Source organism: Corvus moneduloides, chromosome 2 (assembly GCF_009650955.1).
Source record: "Corvus moneduloides isolate bCorMon1 chromosome 2, bCorMon1.pri, whole genome shotgun sequence".
Classification (NCBI taxonomy): Eukaryota; Metazoa; Chordata; class Aves; order Passeriformes; family Corvidae; genus Corvus; species Corvus moneduloides.
The window spans coordinates 32,704,466-32,727,256 of NC_045477.1; the positions used below are offsets into that span (position 1 = coordinate 32,704,466).

The 22,791-nt window shown below is 41.5% G+C and overlaps 1 protein-coding gene across 5 annotated transcripts in view; it reads right to left on the reverse strand.

Annotated features, from left to right (window-relative positions):
• TENM4 (teneurin transmembrane protein 4) overlaps positions 1-22,791 on the reverse strand; it is a 1,563,960-nt gene that overhangs the window by 578,010 nt on the left and 963,159 nt on the right. For 3 of the 5 annotated variants that reach the window (XM_032099031.1, XM_032099030.1, XM_032099029.1), the window contains exon 1: positions 19,699-20,083. The exons of 1 other annotated variant lie outside the window; for it this stretch is intronic. The gene's annotated coding sequence lies outside the window, so the exon portion shown is untranslated. Of the gene's footprint in view, positions 1-19,698; positions 20,084-22,791 lie in introns of those variants that run through there. One more of the 5 variants, XM_032099033.1, reaches the window with a different exon arrangement.

Here is a 22,791-nt window from a genome sequence, read left to right on the forward strand (position 1 = left end):
TTCCTCCTCAGGCTGTGCCCTTCGTAGTAAATAATACACATTCTGCTTCAGATGACTTTTTCTAGAGTCAGTTTCCTGATATTTTTTACTGATATCTCTTGCTGCATCTGTCCAGCAGAGCCCCCTGCCAGTGAATTTCTGTTGCCTCTGCAAGTAGGCAAAATGATCCCATCAGTCCTTAACTTGCACTTTGAGGAGCTAAACAACTGGTGTTTTCCCTGTTGTTCACTGTGTGATATCTTACCAAGCCTTTAATTATTCTCATATCTCTTCTCTAAATTTTCTCTAGTTTATAAACATCCTTGTCTTTCCCACTGGTACCCAACTAAAGAAGTATTTCAACAGAAGCTAACCCATGCCACATAGTGAGATGGTTTCACTATTGACTACATGAGACTTCTCTGTTCATGTACTTGAGTAAAGTTTCACATTAAACCAAAAGCTCCTCCTTTACCTATTTATTCTTAATGCCAGAGAAGTGTTTCACAGTTTTGGAGTGCCTGGATAAAGAGATCCCCTATGAAAAGCATGTCTTGCTTTTACTTTTCTTTGCAATAAATAAGGGTTTATGTTCCATTACATTAGAGATGAGATCACTTGTCTGTACACAGCTCACCAAGAAACATAGATCTCTGTCAGTATCTCCTACTCGTCCATTACTAACTCCCCCAACTTTTTAGATCACCTGCAAACTATTGGCAATGGCCGTATTTTTTATCCCAAGTCACTGATAAACATGCGCAGCAACATAAATCTAGGAAATGGAGTCTATAATCTTGTAAAAAGTTAATTGGAAAGACACATAAGAAACTAAAAATATCAATAATAACTTATGGAGAGAGACTCATACACTGTACCTGAACAATTCCCTTTATGAATAAAACTTCAGACAGAAATAGCTCTTCTTACACAGACAGGGATTAGTTAATCTGTGTTGCTGTATCCAATATATTTTATGAAGGATAAAAACCATTTTGAATTAATGTATTGGGGTTATTAAGAGTCAGCTGACACCTGCAGATAACTACAGACAAGTAATAGGAATACTTAAACCATTATACACTTACTCATCTCACAGAGGGGCCTTTAACCTCTGGGCTTTCTTCTTACATAGTTTGTTTACTAAAGCAGCTCTTCTGTCATCATAAGTCCTTGGCAATACTAGATCCTGTTGTGATTCCAAAAACTAAACCCTTTACCATAAAACATTTTTGTGGAGTTTTTTTTCTTTTTTGAAATATACTCAATATACTCCTGCAAGATATAATTTCACAATGCCTCTGTCTTTATCTCTTTAAGTCACTGTTTCTCAAGTTGGAGTTATTAATAATCGTATGGAACTTTTTCAAAGAGTAGTTGGGGTGTGAAGAATATATACCAAGGACATCTGTGTCATTCTGATACCTTCTTACCTAGGTGCTAGCTGTCTTATCAGTCATAAAGAATTTCTAATTAGGACCATCAAGATACAGAGCCAATAACAAGAAATGACAGGGAGTAACTGACATACCAGTTTTACCTCAAAGAGACTTAGAAAATCCTAGAATTTGAGAGGGGTTTTCTTACAAACTATGACTCTGCCTAGTTTTGCAAATAAAAAGCCCCCTACAACATGTGGTCCCGTATGCCTGTCCTACATTAAAATCAAGAATATAAACTGACCTGATTTGCTGGTAAGAACCTAATTAGCATGGCTACAGGGTGAGCAGTCCCTCCAACACAATAATTTATTAGCTAGAATTCCCTGGGCCTTGGCCAATGCAGATTCCTGCCAAGGAGATCTGAAGAAGAAAGGGACCTAACCCACAGGATTTTCTGACTCTTAGCACAGTGGGTCTTGGCAGGGAACCTTTCCTCACCATGTTCACTGTAAGTTAACAGGAGACGAGAAAACAGATTTGATACCAGTTGGACTGTGGTGGCTACTTTAATTTCTATTAGTAAGCAGCTCTTTGGAGACCACAAGGTAAGTTACTACCCAGAGCTCCTGCACTGTCCTTTATCAAAGAGAAAAGCAGTATCTGCTTTGGATAGGCTCACTAAATAGCTGCTTTAACTGGACAGATACTGGAAAAAATTTTGGCATCTTTCCCTCAGAGTTTTGTTATCTGTCTTCATCATATCTCCCACTGCAGCTTGTAAGAGAAGATGGAGGTTTCTTGTGTTAGTCTCCCTAAAAAATATTTTCCTACTCTTTTTCTCTCCTCTGGATGGCCCCTCAAAATGATGTCTAAACTCCCATAATTGTTATGAAGGTTTGAAAATATTTAGGCTTCATCAGCTTATTTTGGATCCGCCTTTCCTGATGTTTCTGTCTGTTTCAGTTTGAAGATCTGATCTTTTTATATGTATTAATCTGACTCATCCTGTATGGCCCTTTTATAAGGTTTCTGATTTGTGTAGCTTAAGTAAATCTGTTGTTCCAACCAGTCACAAGTTAGAGACATCTTCTAGACTTAGAGAAGGCTTTCTCCACCTCCCAGTCACATACTTCTCCCAACACCTTCATTCAGAGAGGCAGAAAGCAGCCTGGACATAAGTGGTACTTGACCAAACTGTTGAGATAACTGTATGTTTTAATTTTGTTCTTTACATGGTTCTTTTGTAAAACTAATGAGGAAAAATTAAGGCAACAAAGGAGCTTGCTTTCTCCAGGAACGCAGATCTTTTCTCTATTTGCATGCCAACTAGTCTGCTTCCCTTGGCATCTTCTGTCTCCACCCCAGTTTTCAGGGTAGAAAACACTGAGTCATTGCTGATAAAACAAGCAGGAAAGTTAATTATATTGTTACCACCTATCAGCTTCCTATTTGAGGGGACTATATCTAAACTGATTTAATGGGGTTGTCATCCAACACTCTGCTAATGCTGCATCTGAGATAGTTTTGACACATTATTCCACTTTTAAAACTATGCTTGGGATGAGAAAGTAGAAAATTCGATCACCAAGGGTGGTAACTTGGAGTGATTTTGTACCCAGGTCTGCTTTTCATCCCTCTTTCCCCCTTAACCTTTTTTTCCCCCTTTCCTAGAAGACAGTCATAGAATCATAGAATGGTTTGAATCAAAGGGGACCTTTAACTCTTATCTAGACCAGCTCCCCTGCAATGAGCAGGGACATCAACTAGAACAGGCTGTTCAGAGCCCCATCCAGCCTGACCTTGAATGTTTTCAGGGATGGGGCATCTACGACTCCTCTGGACAACCTGTGCCAGTGTTTCACCACCTTCATTGTAAAAAAATTTCTTCCTTGCATGTTATCTAGATCTCTTTTAGCTTAAAACTATTCATTACTCCTTGTCCTATTGCTAGAGACCCAATTTAAAAGTCTGTCCTCATCTTTCTTACAAGCTCCTTTTACATAATGAAATGTTGTGCTAAGGCTACCCTAAGCCTTGTCTTCCCCAGGCTGAGCAACACCATTTCTCTTAGCCTGTCTTCAGAGAAGAGGTGCTCCAGCCCTCTGAGCATTTTTGTGGCCCTCATTTTGTTGGACCTGCTCCAACAAGTCCGTGTCCTTCCTGTGCTGAAGACCCAGAGATGAATGCGGGACTCCAGATGGGGTAAGGACAAGACACTCTCCAGCTGAAGTGCGTGCTCTGAAATTGTCAATCTCTCATGAATATGGGATCTGCAGAAAGGAAATACATACTTATTGCAAGAGTGACACAGGATTCAGCTCTTTTGGTATGATTCAGAATTCAGATAATTTCTAGATACGCTATTTGGGACAATGTAGGTTTGGGAGTGCATGCACCTATTCCGAACACAGCCTGTTATAGACGGTGCTGGATCCTGTGGGCTCTTGACAGCTAAATCGCTAACCTTTCCGAAGTGAAAGTAAAAATTCTGTTTCGTACAGAACACTAGGCCTGTAATTCAAAAGATCTGACAAATTTAGAAAGGATTTTGTTCACATGTTTGAAGAAACTGACATTTTTACAATCTGGCCTGGAATCATCTTCTCTGATAACATTGAGGGGATCAAAGTAAACACATGTAGGAACCTAATAAAACCAAATGTCCCAAAAGACAGGTCAACTAACTTTCTACTTCCCATTTTGACTTTAAATGTGATTCCCATCCAATAATTTCGTGAAAAGAATGATGGACTGAATTTCTGTAGCCTAAAATGAATGCTGCCAGGACACTGCAGCAATATATTAAGAGAAGGGAGAATGAGACAGAGCTTCCAAGACTCCAAAATGATGTGGCAAAGAGGAAATAACTAGGAAGTTATTAGAAAACTTCTTCTATGGACAGATTAATTGAGACAAAAATACAAATGTGTTCTTCTGGGTCACAAAAGAGAGCTGCAAATGGATCAGAAGTCCCCATGTCCCCTCCTTTAAACTACTTACTATGGTCAAGGTGTCTTCTCAATAACTAGTCAGTGTAACTAGATCAGGACATCTGGAATTGTTTTAGATTTATGTTTCAAATTTAAAGTTCCCCCAGGAAACTGGAAAAGGTGGCCTGGGGAATATGTCCTTTAAATAATGTCTCTATAATGACCAAGAAACAGTAACAAAAAAGGGAATCATCTAACTTGCCCTGTGGGACACGATCTGTGAGACTGGGGCTTGTTCAGCTCCTGCCCGAGCTGTCTGGCACATATGCTGTGAAAACAAGTGTCAGCTAATGGAGCATGCCCTCATGCTCAAGGAGAGAGCAAAATGCATTGTGCTGCATTGTCCCAGTGGAATTGGGCTTTGAGCAGTTGGAGACCCACTGCCATGGACAGGCTATGCTCTAAGTCTCCACCAGGTATTAACAATCTGCCATTTCCCTTGTTTTCCTTTAAAAGTGATTCATCTGTTTGAGAGCTGTCATTCCAAAATGATGCTTTCTTGGGTATTCTCACTTAGAGAAAAGGACAACATCTATCCTCCTTTTGAATAGGATCATGGCTGCATCCAAGTTGATCATAATCAAATATTTTGTCTATATTATAGACAAAAGAACAATAACCTTGGATGAAATGGATCAGCTTGACAACAGACATTTTAAAGATACTTTCTCCAAGAAATTAGCCTGAAATCTATACCATAGGAATAGATGAATGACAGAGATGAATTACATTAAACTTCCCTTTTTCGTTGTCCCAGCTGCAAGAGTCTTGCAGTGATTTACCTAGTAAGACAAGGAATTACTGGAACTGGTCCAACTCAACCATGCAAAGCAGCTTAACAAGAAAAAGCATCATTTGTGGCAATTTTCCTGAAGTTCCGGAATGACTCTCATGGAACCTCAAAGGTGAAATAATCTAACAGAAATGTGGAATTGTTTTGAAAATGAAACCCCCACATTTCACACTAAAAGGAGCTAGGAAATAGGACCCAAAACACCTTACCTCCTCCTGCTCTGACAGAAAGTGGTTAATTGCTATATTTGGTGAGAAATGTATTTAAAAGCACAAAATTGAAGGTTTAATTATATTTGGTATGTGTTACTGGCAGAGCTTCATGAAATGATCAACAATTATCTTTCTCATCCATCAAGTGCTCAGGGATCACACAAGGACAGGGAGTAGGAATATGAAGTAAGCTTTGCCAAAAACATAAAAATGTGTTGTTTCTCTTGTAGCTTTCTTCATTTTTCCCCCCACATTTTCCATGCACATCATTCAAGTTAAAGTGGTTTTTTTCAGCATAGCTACTTTCCCACTTATCTGGAAGCAATCAACCCCACAAAACCTTTTGAGCATCAAACTCGCTACAGGACACAGCGGAGTCTCATTTTAAACCAAGAACAAATTAACGCATTCCAATTTAACTCCAGCACTTGATTAACCCAAAATGAATCAAAAATGCTGCTCATTGACATGCAAACCCATCTTTATTATATTCCTACTCATAAAACTTCATATGCAATGGCACAACTCTGCCAAAACATTCAGACAACAAAAACCAGCTTAATTTCAGATATTTACATGTTTCTGAAAGACTGAGATATTTCATGCCCACAACCCAACTTTAATTAGTGCTAAAATTACAATACAATGCATCCCATCAAAGCAGGCATACTGTTTATAGCTGCATATTTAACTCTTGGGTCATCAGGTGCTCTGTACATCAGGATCACTAACATCCTGTTTACCTAAGAAATTCATTGTTCAGTGCTTAAGACACAGCTGGAGGGGCATGCACAATATGCCATGCTGTGAACGCCACTGGAAAGATGTAACTCATGAACAGTGGCTTTATTATTACTTACACGCTTATCTATTTACTTTTTGATTATTTCTCGTTGATGTACTAGGCCTGTTTGTGAAGGACAAACTGTAGAAAGCTTGATGCTGCTAACAGATGTGGATGCACTTAATGGGAAAATCCATTACTTCAAGGAAGGGCTGAGATTTCTGTGGGATTCTCCAAAAGGCTAAGCTTTTGACACTTATATAAAAGCCTCAGAAGAGCAATTATTTGTTGTTTATTATGAGGGGATATTTGGAATGGTAGCTTGAGGCCTGGAGTGTTCTAAATTCATCACATAACACACACAATTTTAGTTACCCACAGGGGATCACAGCTTGAGCACCAGTATTTGGTGTTCCAGCCTGACCACCATAACCAAAGCACAGCTCTTCCTGCTAACACCATCCAAAACTGGAATTCAGCGAAGTGGGGCAGCATAATGGAAATGTTCCCTACCACAACACAATGCATGGTCTCACCAAGCACAGAGAGAGAGTCAGTGCTTGCAAACCACTTGGGAATTCAGTTTTGTCCAGGTTTTATTGAAGACTCTTCTCAAGCAGAGGGAGCAGGTAACAGGGTGAAGGAATGAAGAGCTCCTTTAACTTCTGTGCCTGTTTGCCCCCAGTTACCATCTGTCAAAACAATTCACTCAGGCGCTTGCCTTTAGATGGGATGAACAGGAACACAAAGACATGGCAAAGTTGCACTTGATGTAGAGGTGACAGAGCCTTTTCTCCATCACATAATGAGGGACCTGTAGCAGATATTTTGACCTGAGTGCTGCATGGAGCCAACTTCACCATGTCAGATATGCTATTAGCACGGCTTAGGTTTAAGGATCTCAAGCTTATGCCAGTGAGTGCTGGTCAGATAACAATGATGGGATGCTTTGAAAACAAATCTATATCTTCTATTTGTAAGGACAAAATAATCCAATGGCAATTCCACAAAGTAAAAATTAGAGGGTCTGACTGCCCAGAAGAGCTATATTCAAAGGTCACATGCATTGTTAATAGAAAGCTTGAATAACAGTGAGGAAAAAACCTGTGAAGTATCCAACAACTCAGATGAAAAAACAAATATCAAGTTATAGACAACAGAAGTATGAGGCATGATCCCAATACATAGGTTTCCTTTCAAAGCTGGACGTTTACTTGCAGATATCCACTAACAGCACACACATTAATTACAAAGGAAAAAAGATAAATAGTTCAATTCATTTAGTTCTTTTGTTCCTGGCATTTCATGGCTGTCAGTCTGAAATTTTGAAAGAGGCCCACATTGAAGATAACCCTATAAGCAGGGTAACTTGGGACTTAAAAAAAAAAGGCTAAAAAAAATAAGGTAAACTTTCCCCACATATGGTTCTAACAGATGTGGTTTTAAATTACCATTGGGACATAATAATGTTTTTTGAATAGACTGAATGTTAAATAGTTGGCTCTTCCTATGTGACAGACATTAGCGCTCGGTGGTTTAAGCAGAAAACTCCCCATTTGCGTCTTTAGCTGGCATGTACTTCATTTTCAGCCCACGCCGGTCAGTATGATTTAATACCTTGGCCTGATGTCCCTCTCACCAGCAAGAAAAAGGATAAAATAGGATTAAAGACATGAAACAAAACAAAACGAGGCAACATCAGCCCCCCCAGCAGCCAATGCCAGGCTCCTGCTTTGTTCCTTACACAACAACTCCCGCGCCCCTGCAATGGGGACTCACTGGAGATGACAGCTGAGGAAGAAAAACATTAAATAATTCAAAGCCACTAATATCAAGTCTGATGTAGGTATAAAAATAGTTACAAAACACCACTCTACATGTTTTCATTATAGGAACTTTGACTTACTTGGAAACATCAAGAAAACCTCAAACCTATGCCACTCCCAGCCTCACACTCTCAATTAGTCCGGCAGTGGAAATGACATCCATTTCCAAACCAGCCTTCAATTTTCATGGCCATTTTGTGCTTCTGCACTGGGGGAGCCAGCACTATTCCACAGCAGGAATGAAAAAGCCTGATCCAGAGACCATTAAAACCAACAGGAGCCTTTGAATTAACAGTAAAGATTCTTGGATCTGGCCCTGGGTTAGGTTAAAGCATTGTGGTGCTTTGGGGATTCAAACAAGATTGAATGTGATTGGCTTTTGTTATCTCCAAAAAATCTTTGTTGCTGGGAGTGTCCACTTCCAAACCTTCAGTCTGCCAAGGCAGTGCACATTCCAAAAAAATGCCTTAATGAAATTCCTTAATAAGGAAACATGATGGCAAGGTGAGCTACCACATAGTCTGTGTTAAATTAACTCCAGGTGTTTTCATTTGAGCAGAGGGAAGGAGAGAGAAACAAACAGGAGTATTGACATATGAAGAATATATGCCCCCACATGCTCACATTCGATTGGGCAGCTTTGCTGGGGCTGGGTATCCTGATTTTATTGATTTATGTATGTCATGCACAGCAGAGATGTTACAGACTTTTTAGTCTTTCATGCTCTGAAATGGAGGGCGGGAAAAAAAAAACAAAGGAAAAAAGGAATCAAAAGAGTCTTCAGTGCAGAGAGCACAATAGAGCACCGGCTGCAGGAATCCAGCTCTAATGAAAGAGTTGGAAGAGGTCCCTCTCTTCCTGGTGTTCCCCCATTTTCTTACCCCCTAAAAGATCCACTTTTCTTCCCTAATATCAGCTTCTGATATCCCCTTCTTCTCTGTTACCATATTCTCAACTAGATCCTTGGTGTGTCTAATAATCTCTGGAGAAGACATCAGCCAAAATAAATAAATACATAAAATTCAATAAAACATTAATTATGCAGAAGGTATAAAAGGATACAAACCAAAGTGATGCAGGTGTACAATAACGTTGCTCTCCAGAGCCCATGATCAGTAGCGTTTGGCACAGAAAGCCACAAACAGATGACATTTTAAAGCATATGGGGGGTATGCAGGGCTGCAAGCAATGGTTTGTAGCTCCTATACGAGTCATTTGTGCATCCCTCCAATCCCAAATAAGATAGCGAACAGCAGCAACTATAATAAGCCATAAAAGCTAAGCCCTAAAGAAAGCCCTGTTCAGGTAGACCAAGTACTTGCCAGCAAGCAGGGCTCTAAGTGACAGGCAGGTGGCTTTGTCTGCTCACTCTTTCTTGTGAGATAAAAGCAAAACCAAGAGAGTAGCAAGTTTCCAAATCCCAGGTGTCTTTGCAGGGCATCATGAACGCAAGAGGGATTTTAGGATAGAAAGGAGATGGAGGTACAGGGGAAACACGTCAGGCTGTGAGAAGATGATCATTAAGTTGTCCCTTGGTATCAGGATTCTGGTGCTCCAGTACAGAGAAAGCAAGGGCACAATTTGCTGTTTTGGGGAAGAGCAAACACTGACTAGAAAGAAGTATAAGAAAAAAGACTCTGTTAGATGCTGACGATGAGAAGTAAAAACATTTGAGCAACAGACAACTTCACAGTCATATGCCTGTCACAAGACAGGCAGGCTGGTTGTTCTTACTTTATAAAAAAGGTATTTTGTTGGTTATATTTTTGTTCAGATTATCCCCAGGAAAAGAATAAAAGTCAAAATGAGAGCCTGTTTCATTTCTGGGCTTTCTGATTCTCTCACGAAGCCTCCAACCATTACACTACAACCTACTTTCACAGTACTGAGTAACAAGCTGGGTGATAAAAACATCAGATGAAATTCAGTATCAATAAAAGCAAAGTAATGCATAAAGGGAAAAACAATTCTAACAATGCATACACAATGTGGGCTCTAAATTAACTGGTGCCACACAGAAAGTTGGCTGAGGAATCTCCATGGGATGTCCTCTACAAATACTGGCTCTCTGCTCATGCCAGTTAAATGCGCAGGGAAAATTTGGAAATACATTAGGGAAAAAATAGACAATGAAAGGAGAAACATCATAGAATCATTTATGTTGGAAAAGACCTGTGAGATCATTGAGCCTAACCATTAACCCAGCACTGCCAGGCCCACCACTAAACCATGTCCCTAAGCACCCCATCCACACACTTATTGAACACTTTCAGGCATGGTGAATCCACTACTTCCTCGGCAGCCTGTTCCAATGCCTGATTCCTCTTTCAGTGAAGAAATTTTTCCTAATATCTGATCTAAACTTTCCCTGGTGCCACTTGAGGTCATTTCCTCTGTCTTGTCACTTGTAGCTGGGGACAAGAGACTGACCCCCCACCAGGCTACACCCTCCTTTCAGGCAGTTGTAGGAAGCAATAAGGTTTCCCCCGAGCCTCCTTTTCTCCAGACTAAATATAATATGGGACGATGTTTTATAAGGCAACATGCGTTTCTCTTAATGCTGCATGCATTTTGGGTCTACCCATCTCTAAAATACAGAGAATTAACAAAGACAGAGGAAAAGGCTGCAAAGATTATCAGGAATATGGAAAGACTTGCAGAATAGATAAAGTAGGATGGGGATTTTCAGTGTGGAACACAAAAACAAAACCAAAGAGTAGAAGGAATATATCTTGCTGTATAACCCACAAAGTAGGAGTCATCTAATGAAATTACCAAATTGAGAGGTTAAAGCAGAAAACCAGGAAGGCTTATTCACTCATTGCATGATCTTAAATTTTGAAACTTTTTTTTGTGGCAATCACAACTATATGATGGGTTCAAAAAGAATGCAGCAAACTGTTAGAAGACAACTGCTTCAAGGCCTACTAATCAGGATGGTTCAAAAGATTGTCCTGAAGATAGAAGACTGTAATGAAAAAGTGCACTCTGTATTTTAACATGAATAAAATTAGACTTCATATCAGTACAATAAAACTGCTGTAAATAGTTGGCAATCTAGAAGAAACTCCTAGTCATGGGACTAGCCTAAACCCTCATCACCGCCACAAAGCTGTTTGTACCCCCTTCTTTCTCTCTCCTCCATGGCAAATGCTTCCACCACATTGACTCAATGTAAGTCACTAAGTCATCAGAAAAAACAAAACCCCAAGGAAAAGATGGAGCTTGTTTTGTCCTGGGTTGATCAATTAAATTGTACAATTATAGAATCACAGAATGGGCTGTGTTGGAAGACACCCTAAAGATCATCTATTCCCAGCCCTCTCTGCCGTGTGCAGAGGCACCTCCCACTAGACCAGGTTGCCCAGAGCCCCATCCAGCCTGGCCTTGAACACTTCCAGGTATGTGACTGCCACAGCTTCTCTGGGCAACCTGTGCCAGTGTCTCACTATCCCCACAGCAAAGAACTTCTTCCTAATATCTAATCCAAATCTGCCATCTCTTATATTAAACCATTACCCCTAGTCCTACCACTATATGCCCTTATCAAAAAGGCATAAATAATCAGACATATTCTGAAGGAGTCAAAGGACAGGAGCTAGGGAGAGAGGATATTGGGATGGGGGGAGAGGGGGAGAGCAGGACAACTCTCCTTCCATGCCAGTGGGTCCAGAGATTGGCTCTGATGTGAAACTGAAGCCTGAGAGGTCACCTGTGATGATGGTAACAAAAGGAAAAAGCTGGTCATATCGAAATGCAATTATCTGTTCTTTCGGTTTTCTGGGTTCCCATTTGTTTTTTTTCCCCTTGTTTTTTTTGGCTCTGATTTGTGATAACAGTTGCTGTTACATTAGAATGTTGCTATACTAAATAAGAATTCCTCTGTCAGGAGGACACTGAACCTGAGGGTGGGATACGTGGGAACTTGTGTGATTGCTCTGTCAGTGCAAGATCTCCTGAGATTTCTTTGGATTTAATCCCATCCTACAAATCCTGCAATGCTGTATAACTTTGATGTGACTTTGTGGGATTCTCATTACTTGTATCCACTTTGGTTTCCAGGAAGCTTGAAGTTTCATCATCTGCTAACATATGCTGAAATGCATGTGTCAGTTTTATAATAAATTTCCAATATAAAAAAATATCTATAAAACACACAAATATGAAATTAGTTTGTAACACTATCTCCAGTTCTCTGGTTATTAGGGAAAGGCAAAGTTGGTAGTGCTGTCAATTATGGGAAGAGTGAGGCATCTTTAATAATAAAACAGCATTCACAGTTTCTTATAACTATACTAAGCAAATTGTTTGGCCTGAAAATTTCCATGCCAGCTGTCTGCCTCAGGCTGAAGTTTTTTAGAAAATTTCAGTCAAAACAGTTCAGCAGATTCTGAGAACAAGGCTAGAGAAAAATATGTTGTTTTACTCAAGTTAGAAAAAAAAAAAAAAAGAAGCCTTTAGCTTTCTTTCTAAAGCCTCCTCTGGGATTTTTAGGGCTTTAGAGGAAGGACTTGAAATTTGCCTGGGAGAGAACTGTTTTTCTTTTAATGAATTTTGTGTGTATCTGTGTGAATTAAGCCAGGTTTAGACATCTTTGATAAAAACGCTGTTGCTACATGTTCCTGGGTGCATTTGTATATATTTGCCAGCTTCCATCACTTACATTTCTACCTGTGTATGACTAAACAAGATGTTTTATGCTATGGCAAGTGCCAGGTCTGCATCCAAATATCAGAACTGAATCAGAGATGCTCTCTGGTTCTTGGCATGATCTCAAGCTGGTAGGAGCTGAATGAATTTGGGATGAGAGACTTGGAGAGCAGGGGTTAGAGGGATGAAAATGGGATTACAGAAAGGAGATGGATGAGGCAGGGCACGAGGAGAGGACCAGACTGAGAGGGATGGACTGAGGGATCTGTTTAGAGGAGCAGAGTGCTCTGTTAAACTAAGCCATTGACACGCAGAAAGAGACGGAAATGAGGCAGTGTCACAAAGCTACTAGCTCTTGGAAGACTCACTAAAACCAAAAGAAATCAACAAAAACGAGACTAACAGACCAATAATATGATTTAAAAGTATATATTGGAGACTCATAATTTAAGTAAAAAACACAATGGAAGTTGCCTTAATCAAGTGTCTGAGTAACAAAACTGTCATTATTCACAGGACAGTGTTTTACCCAAGCCAGTCTGGAGATGAAGCAATGCAAATGAGGAGTAGAAGAGGAGGTTTACAATCCCTGTCTCACCCGTTGCAGAGCTGGAAGGTTTGTAGTGACTAAGCAAAGGATTGTGGAATGAGGGCAAACGTGTTTCAGATTAAGGCAGCCAAATGATGCCCCAAGACTGTGGGCAGTGCTGGGCAAGTCCCTTCAACCCAACATTTCATAATTGTGTCAGAGTGTGTTGCAGCCTCTGGATGACCATCTTGACAGCTCAGAGTCTGATCTGCTAAAATGTCAAACACCCACAGCAGCAATTAAATGCTGTATGAACTTTGCATTGTTTTAGCACCACCGTAAGGAAACACCGTAAGTAAACCTCGATCACAGCTCTGTCGGCAGGAACACATCAGCCAGTTGGCTCTTGAGATTGTTCACTGCTTCCTAGAACAAGAATCTGTGCTTAAAAGGTGATCACACCTTAAACCCAGCTGCACAAAGGGTACTTTTCTAGAAATAGCAGCATTTGCTTGTTCCGGACTGACAGAATCCATGCTGCCCACAGCCCAGCCACCTAATGCTGTCTGTATCAACAGGCAGAAAGCAAATTCCAGTGTCTCTCATGCTCTGTCAGTTTTTCCAACCACTTGTGGCAGTCATTTCTACAAGCTTTTTGATTAACCAAACTCTCCCTTCCTATTCTTCTTTACGTTACAGAGGTAAGGATGAAATGGTTTTCAGCATCCAAAGACACACAGGCAGTTAAAAAGGAATTAGCAGAATATTGAAAACTTTCCATTATAAAATTTATGAGTTCAGTTCATTTATAAGATTGGGCCATTTAAAGCCAGGTGACCCAGTGGAAGAGATGGTTTATGAATTTCTTGCCTCCAGGACTCTGCTCCTATGTGAACAGACAGTATTTGAAGATGCTCCTGCCCAGGAAATGAATCCTGGCTTCTCTTATCCTCCATACAGCATGATATCGTAGAATATCATAGAATATCCTGAGTTGGAAGGGATCCATAAGGTTCAGTGGGTCCAACTCCTGATATAGAAGACCAAGATTGCTTTTATGAATAGACCCAATACTCCCCAGAAGGAACAGGCCCAGACTGGATTTTGTAAAGCAATTTTAAGATTTTCAGTACACTTATTGGGGTTTGAGGAGGAGACAACAAAGCCTGTGAACCCTTGTTGCATACATGATGCAGGGTTGGACTAAAACAGTAAAACAGGACTTGATCTTCTGTTTTTTAATTTTTGTCTGTATAACTCAATCTCCAGAATACTTTGAATACTCAGTGTGTGCAAACATGTGCAGGGAAGTGATACAGCTTCTGCTCAGTGTTTAAAGAGAAAACTGCACTGAATAGTCACCTAAAACCTAAATCAATGGGCAGCGAGACATCTCCTGCTTTATGTTTGCTGTTGCTGCCGGAGTAGCACATCTGCCACCGCTGCCTTAGCAGTGATTACAGCAGTGCAGCAGCATTCTGGACTGCAGTGGTTATCCTAGACCGTAGCAAGTGCTACTCACTAAAACATGTGGAGCTATCTGTGAAATCTCACTGAGCCATCCCCATTTAAACGAACTGATAAATGCAGTTCAGCGAGCTCCTCTGCCTAAATCGACCATCAGCAACTCCTCTCTTCTCATTCCTTCTTCCCCCCACTTAAAAAAAGAACAAGGATTGTGTCATATCCTAGAAAGCAACTCCTACTTGGGAAAGGAAACTTATCTGTCAGCCCTATTCCATTTCATAATTCACTTTCCTCCTTCTGGCTGCCAACACATTGGAAGAACAGAGAAATCTGTGCCTGCTCTCATGGATGTCTTCACATTCAAAAGATCACCTCTGCTGATACCCAGCAGGACAACATGTGATGAAGTTTGAATCCCCCTACAGCACAAACAGCTTAATTCCCAGAAATTTGGTAAAAAGACAAAGGATTTTTGTGAGTAAGGTCCAAACTTTCCAAAATTTGAACTTTCTGTAAGGAAGGTTTGTCATTGCACACAGACAAGGAAACGTACCCTCCTTTTCACGATTCAACTCTGCCTCTACAGATGATCCAGGGAGAGCAAGGTGGAACAACTGGCCAAAAAAAAAAAAAAAAAAAAAAAAAAAAAATTCTAACAAAATTATTTATCTGAAGTGAAGCAAGGGTGAAACAGCACAGAAGAATGAAAATAGTACATTTATTCCTGACTACTATCAGTCCTATAGCCACACTACAGCACCACTCCTTATGTTATGCTGACAGAGTTAAGATATAAATTTCTCCGTGATTCTTCTTCCTTTTAATCTAGAGCAAAGAGGAAATACACACATATGCTTTTAAAAAATCTTACATTATTAGACTTTTTTCATCTGAAACGTATCGGTCAAGGATCCGTGAATACCCAATTCACTGGCAAGTGGTGCGAGTTACTCTGTCAAAGTACCCAGCAACGCCAGTCTGTCAGTTCAAAGCAGAAACAGAGTATTTTAGCTTTTAGTTACAATGAGCTATACTGATAGACCTTGTAACAGGGCAGGTAACAGCCAGTCTTTAAATCCGAATTGACATTGATTTACAAAGTTTCATTTCTCTGAATCAAATCTGAGAGAGAGCGAGTTTCAAGCTACTTCACCTCTTGAAATCACGCATTTCTTAAACACAGAAGAGTTTGCTTAAAAAAAAGAAGAAATAAAATCTCAGAGCTAAGATGAAAGGGAAAAGGGATGTTAAAGATATCAAACTAGCAAGGTGTTGTTTATTCATCTTTTCTAATTCTTTTCCCCTCCACAAATTTTTAAAACCGCCTTGATTTGAAATCCTAATAATAAATATGCCATGCAACATTCCTCCTGTCAAGTCTCTCTCTTTGTGGTATTACTGCAATATTTGTAACTTTTGATCTGGAAATATCAAGTTACATAAGATCATAGTTCTGCTTCTTGCAAAGATGTGATTCTGTCAGAAAATGAACCATTGAAGCGGGAACTCAACAGAACTGGAAATGACTTTCCCAGGGAAAAGGTAGTTCTGCTTAAGCATCTCAGTTATTTTAAAGTGCAAGAACTCAATGTTTTATTCTCCTGAGCAGAGAAATGGCAAACTACCAGGTTAAAAATAATCAGAGTAGGCTCTTAATTGGAATAGTGTGCATGTTGTAGACAGAATGAAATAATACTTAGTTGTTATGCACTCCAGGAAACCAATAAAATAAAATAAAATAAAAAATTCACTTTGTAAAACAAAAAGAACATTTTCCCTTGCCAGCATACTATCTGCTCACCAAAACAAAAGGAAAGCATCTATTTTAAATGAGTCAAGGAAAATAATTAAGCTACATGAACTTAAAGTTGCAGAGTCTTCTCAGCCCAAATCTCACTCCTTCCCCAGTCCCACTGAAATTAGAGAGATGTCTCTCTTTTTCCATCCATGTAGTAAAATAAATCAGGGGGAGGGGGAACTATCTCCCCACCCCAACCAAAACCAGATGAGCAGCTTTACCCTCATCTCTCCATAATTTTTCCCTGTCCTTTAAAATTACAGAAGGCAAATTCTCCTCAGAAAAGCCTTTCTAAACCAGGACCCTTTGGTAATAAGAAAAGGAAACTACGAAGTTAACTTCTGCATCTCCTTTTGCCTTTTACCCCTTTTCTTGCCAAAGAACAACCTGAGAACCTTTTCCATGTTAATGACCTTCTTTCTTCCCCGAAACGTGACATTTCTTCTCCAGATCACGCACATAAATAACAGATGAATTGCAAATCTCCCCTTGTGAAGATGTGTACACATTCGAAAAAGGAGGGTGAGACACAGAGTCCCCGAAAAGATATAGTGCATCTCAGTGCAGTGGCAGTAATTCCCAATCTCAGTGATTTTTTTTTTTTTTTTTGAGGGGGAAAAAGGAGAAAAAAGTGAAACAGGTTATCTGCAAAGGCGCCTCCCCTTCTCCCCCGCCCCAGCTGTGTGTGCAGACCCCCTTCTCAGGATGGTGGGTGCAGAGCAGTGGTCCTGCTCTCAAGGCAAGAACAAAACAGGTTACATTTTCAGGTGCCTGGGAGATGCCCGGCCACACACCGTGACCTCAGGGCCCCCTCCCAGTCCCCAGACCTGCTGCAAACTAGCACAGACCCTAATTTTCTTCGGCCATGCACTGACTTGGGGATTGCATTCTCAAGGAATCATGGCAGCAAAGAATTCTCCTGGCCACAAACTAGCCCACTCCAGCAAGGACTGATCCAGCAGCGTGGCAGAGTCTGGGAATTTCACAAGGAAGGGCAGCTCGCAATGGCCACAAACGAGCAAATTCCTACAGCCTTGTGACACAGGCAGAGCCGAGCAAGCCGCTGTGAAATCTTGCCTCGCTGCAAAACAGCGCAAGAGATGCGTCTTCCTCCGTTTATGCTCCCCCCACACCGTACTAAATATAAATACACATATATGTACACATACTCCTTGTTTTTTCCACTCAAGCCTATAAAAGTGCTACAGGCACAGGCACTAGGTGGGAGGCGCCTGGCTCTGAAGAGGCCAATGAAATAAATTAAATACAAATCACTGGCTCAGCCCCAGCCTCCCCCAGCTATCAGGGGAGAGGCTGGGGTTCCCGATGGCCAATCCCCAGCTCCTGCCAGAGCCGGAGTGCGGGTGGCATATGCGGACTGCTGGCACAGTATAGGTGTATATATGTTAAGCCTTGGGTGTTGCAGGCACATATGGTGCACATGTTGGGAGCAGAGCACTTTCCATAGGAGGGGAGGGGCTACCCTACTAGTAGGCAATTTTATTAGGGTCAACGAAGCAGAAAGAAATGGGATTGGGATAGGCTGGGAGCTGCCAAGCTCCCCTGCCCAATTCCGGCCCCCCAGAGCAGGGAGCAGCACACTAACAACTTGCCAGGCTACAGCAGAAGTTTACCTATAAAAAGCAGACAGACAACTTCCAGCTTCAAAGATTTGCTCTCATTTTCTCATTTTATGGCCCTCCCTTCACCTGAGACTTTTTTCAGGGAAAAAGAAAAAAAAAAGAAAAAGTTGCAGCTGCAAATTCAAGGTGAGGCTTCACTGCAAAAAGTTAAGGAGGAAGATAGGCTTGAGGCAGAGAGACTAAATTTTAGTTTGCTTCACAAGTTTGGTGTTTTGCTGTATTTTTTTATTATTTTAAAATCATTTAAAAAAATTGCACTTTCCAGGAAAAACCATGAGCAAATGCATTCAAGATGCAGAAAGATCTTGCCTGTCTATTCAATGAACATTTAGTCATCTCTGTTTTGGCTGTATGAAAAATGTATTTCGGACTGTGTATCCCATAAAACAAGGCAATGGCATAAATATGGTTTTTTTGGTTGGGTTTTTTGGGGTTTGTTTTTTTTTTTTTTTGTTTTCAAATAATGTGCTTACATGGTTGTAACCACTGTGAATTTCTAAGCATGGTCATGATAAGAAAGTAAATAAATACTGCCTTGTGAATACTTTTAGAGTTTGGGGGGGCTAATTATTATTTTTTAAAGATTTGTCATTCCTTAACTACCACTTCTTTTGAAGTAAAACATCACATATATTTTACACTGTATTTCCAATCAAAACAACTCCCAGGAAATAAATGCCCTTTGGTAGCAGCCTGGTTTTAGGTTCAACAACCCAAATTTGTATTTGAGAATGCAAATTGCTGAGAATACTAGCAGGAGTCTGAACCACTGCATTTCTTCCAGGCACTCCAGCATCTTTTCTCCAACACCACACTATTTGGGCGAGCTTTTAATCCTGGCAGGGCATGGCTGGAAGCAGGGCTTTAACATTTAATGCCTAAGAAACAGACTTGTCACTCAACTTGCAGTCAAGCGCATTTCTTTTTTCTGCTTTTTGGTGGAGGCAAACCCACCTTTCCCTGGAAAATGGGAGACCCCATCCTCACGCCCGATTCTAGCACAGATCCAAATGTAAACATACACGCACACACACACACACACTGCCACCACGCACCACCCTGCAGCAGGACATGAGCATGGGGGTTCAGACAGAGCCAAAGGAGCCTTGTGAGCTGAGAAATACCAAGGCACTTCTTTCTTATACTATTTTTTTTCTCTCTCCTCTCCTCTCCTCCCTGCTTTTACTATTACATAAATAACACCGATTGATCCTAAAGCTTCATCCTTGCTCCGGTGCCTCCCAATCTGCACTGCTGCCTTCCCCCAGCACAGCCGCACCGCTCGGGGTGCAGAGGGAAGGGTCGGGGAGGGGGAAGGTTGGACGGGAGAATCCACTCCAAACATACCCTGAAGCAAGGTTTTGGCAGTCTGGGGGTGCCTGATCCCCCCCCCCCCCCCCCGCCCCAGCCCGGAGCTTCCTGCAGCATCTTTGCCTCCCTCCGAATTGCTGCAAACTGTGCGAGGGGAGGGCAGGGAGCTGGACAGGAGGGAAGGATGGATGCTGGAAAACCAGGGATTCAGGGAGCTTCTCCCCAGCCCCAGCCTGTGTGCCTGGCTGTTTGGTGGGAAGAGGGAAGGGGGAAGGGAAAATTGAAGAGAGTCTATGGCATAAATACACTTTTCAGCGGAAAAAGCGAAGCTTACCATGTCTGCAGCTGCCCCCCACCGAAATGCCACTTCTGTGTCCAGCGATCCCAAAGTGGAAACTACAGGCAGGCACCGGAGCTCATCTCCGCAGGCAGCTCAGAGATACACCGCTGCCACCCCCAAAAATCAAAATCAAAATAAATTTAAAAAAAAAAAAAAAAAAAAAAAAAAGAACAGCGTCTGGTCCAGCTTCTTTCCTGACAGGAATCGTCCTGGTGGGACTGCCCAAAATAAGCAGCTGCAATCCAAAGGCTTTATTTAAAGCTTCCCCCCTCCTCCTCCCTCTCTCCGTGCCTCGCTCGCTCTCTCCCTCTCGCTGTTACACACAGAGAGAAAGAGAGACACACACAGGTTACATGAATGGGAGGCAGGAGCCGGCGCTCCCGGCTGGAATGACAGGCGCACATGCGGCTGGCGGCTGCCCACCACAGCGGCGTGGGAACAGCTCGGACACGGCCTACGGATGCGCGGAGAGGGGCATGGGGTGGGAACGGGCATGGGGTGGCATGGGCATGGACATGGCACAGGCGCGGCAGGGGAGGACACAGACACGGGCACGGCGTGGACGTGGGGCTGAGGAAAACATAGACATGGGCATGGTCAGGACATGTTCATAGAACAGGCATGGGCCGGGGATGTACACAGACACGGGCATGGCATGGGCATGGGGAGAACACAGACATTGGCATGAGATGGGAATAGGCACAGGCGTGGGCATGATGCAGTCCTGGCATAGGCATGGATCAGGGGAGGACACAGACATAGTCATGGCATGGGCATTGGGAGAAGGGCACAGGTATGGCATGGGCATGAAGGGCATTTGGGCATGCACATAGGCACGCATGGCATGGAGAGGGGCTGGACAGGGCTATGAGAAGGGGATGGGCATGACGTGGGCATGGACAGGCACATGGGCATGGTGATGAGATGGATCAAGTGTGGCCATTAGAGTTAGAAGGTAATAGAGACAGGAGAGGATGTGCTTGGGTACCGTAGGCATGGGTTGGCCTTGGGCATGGAATAGGTATGGGGATGAGTTGGAATGGCATTGGCTTTAGCATGAGATTGGAATGGGGATCAGGATGGAGGCAAGAAGAGAATGGATATCTGCCTCGGGTGGTGCCTTCCTGTCCTGGCCTGGTGAACCTTCCTCTCTTCTTGGGGTCAGGTGGGCTCTAGTTTCAGAACACATCACGAGGAACAGGAAACCTCTGTTCCTCCTATGCCTCTAGTCAGGCAGCTTGCATAATGTCTTGCTTTTGGGGTCAGGGGGCATCATCCACAGTGGTGTCAGGAGATGACATCACTATCAGTATCAATTACTATTACTATTTTAATATGTTTTTTTACATAATTTTGCTGTTTGATAATTAAAATCAGATTCTAAGAAAGAAGGCCTGCAAGATTTAAGGTTAGTTCTTCTTGAGGAGGAAGATCAATGCTACCAGTGTCTGCCTTTTAAATATTTTGGGGGAGAGGAGGTAGTTTTGGTTTTATCTGTTCTTTAATTATTTTAACAGTAGTGACAAGAAATTAGGGCTATTTAATGCTACTATTCAACATGGTGTGAAGAAAGAAAGGGTTGTGGTGTTGCTAAGTGTCAGGTCCTGCTACTGCTTCACTGCCTGACCTTGGGCAAGTCCTCTATAAATTATTCCTGTCAGGATATATCACCCATTGCCATTTACACTCAGCCTATCATTTTCTCATTCACCAAATAATCACATTTTTCTCTTTCAAGTCCCTCCTCAAAGTTTACTCTTACAAAACTTTTCAGCAACAGTCTCTACACGGCTTGTGTTGACATCACTAATCTTGGAGGGACACTGGACTGAGCCCTAAAATGGCATTATAAGAAGAGTTCTGAACATAATGGACTGCAGTACTTCATGTAGTGCTTTGAGCTACATGGGAATCATCCTCTTCATGGCATACCTTTAAATTAGCCAGGTACAAGTCTGCTATGTTCTGCCTTTTTCTCCTGTCCTAAAATTTCTAGCCTTTGTGGAAAGCAAGAGGTAAGATATGTGGTTTTTTCCAAACCCAGAAATCAGAGTAAAAAGGCACACAGCAAATCAGAACATCGTCTTAAAACAGCAGAGTCCTCGACATAAAGGTCTGCTTTGCAAAATAGCTGCTGCTGTTCACTGTTTTTTTCAGTCATACATATTAAAAATGAAATATATTTGCATTGGCCTTATTACCTCTGGAATATATTCCACATCAGGAATCTAGACTCTAGACAAAGGTAATTTAGGTCTCTGGAAGGAAAAAGTTTAACTGAGAAATATATATATTGTTAGGTATAGTCCTCAGCCAAATTCAATAGTAATTGTATAAGCCTTTCAAAAATCATACAGTATGCAAGCTTCCAAAATTTCGGAACAAGAAACATTTCCATTTAAATGCCAAGAAGCAATTTTTCCTCTCTTGTTCAATACTAAATCAGTCACATGAGCAGTTTGCATTTGATTTTGGAAGGGAAATGGAACATCTTCTCTTCCAATTACACATAACTTTTTCTTTTTCTTGTTAGTAGTGCTCTTACAGTTTGTGTTGCTTTTCTGCAGTTTTGAAACACTCATTTGATCTGCTCATTCTCTCCAGCCATTTATTTATTTCTTTTTAAACTCAAGTGACATTACTAAGAGAAAATCAGTAAACCCAAGTGGGGAGTTTAATGCTGTTTGTTTGCATTCTGGCTGGTAAATTCAAGTTTAACAGGTCAGCACTGTTTGTGTAATTGGCCTTTCTCTGTTAACTGAACTAGACAATAATGCTCATGGAAAAAAAAAAAGAACAATACTAACGTAATGGGAAAAAGCGACTTTGCTTAGGAAAATCCTGCTCCTGCTTCAATTCACAGTGAATTACTGTGGTCACAGAAGTGTGCTGCATACCAATTTGGAGCTTATTTTATGAAGATGTACATTCAAAGCATTGGTGTTCAGCAGCCTGCCATGTTGTGCCTGTGTCCTGCATCCCAGCAACTTTGCACTTTGCTCCTTGTGACCAGTGACTATTAAGTCAAGTTCTCCTCCACACAGTGTTTGCAAAGAGTTTGTAAAGAAACCACATCTGTGGGACAAG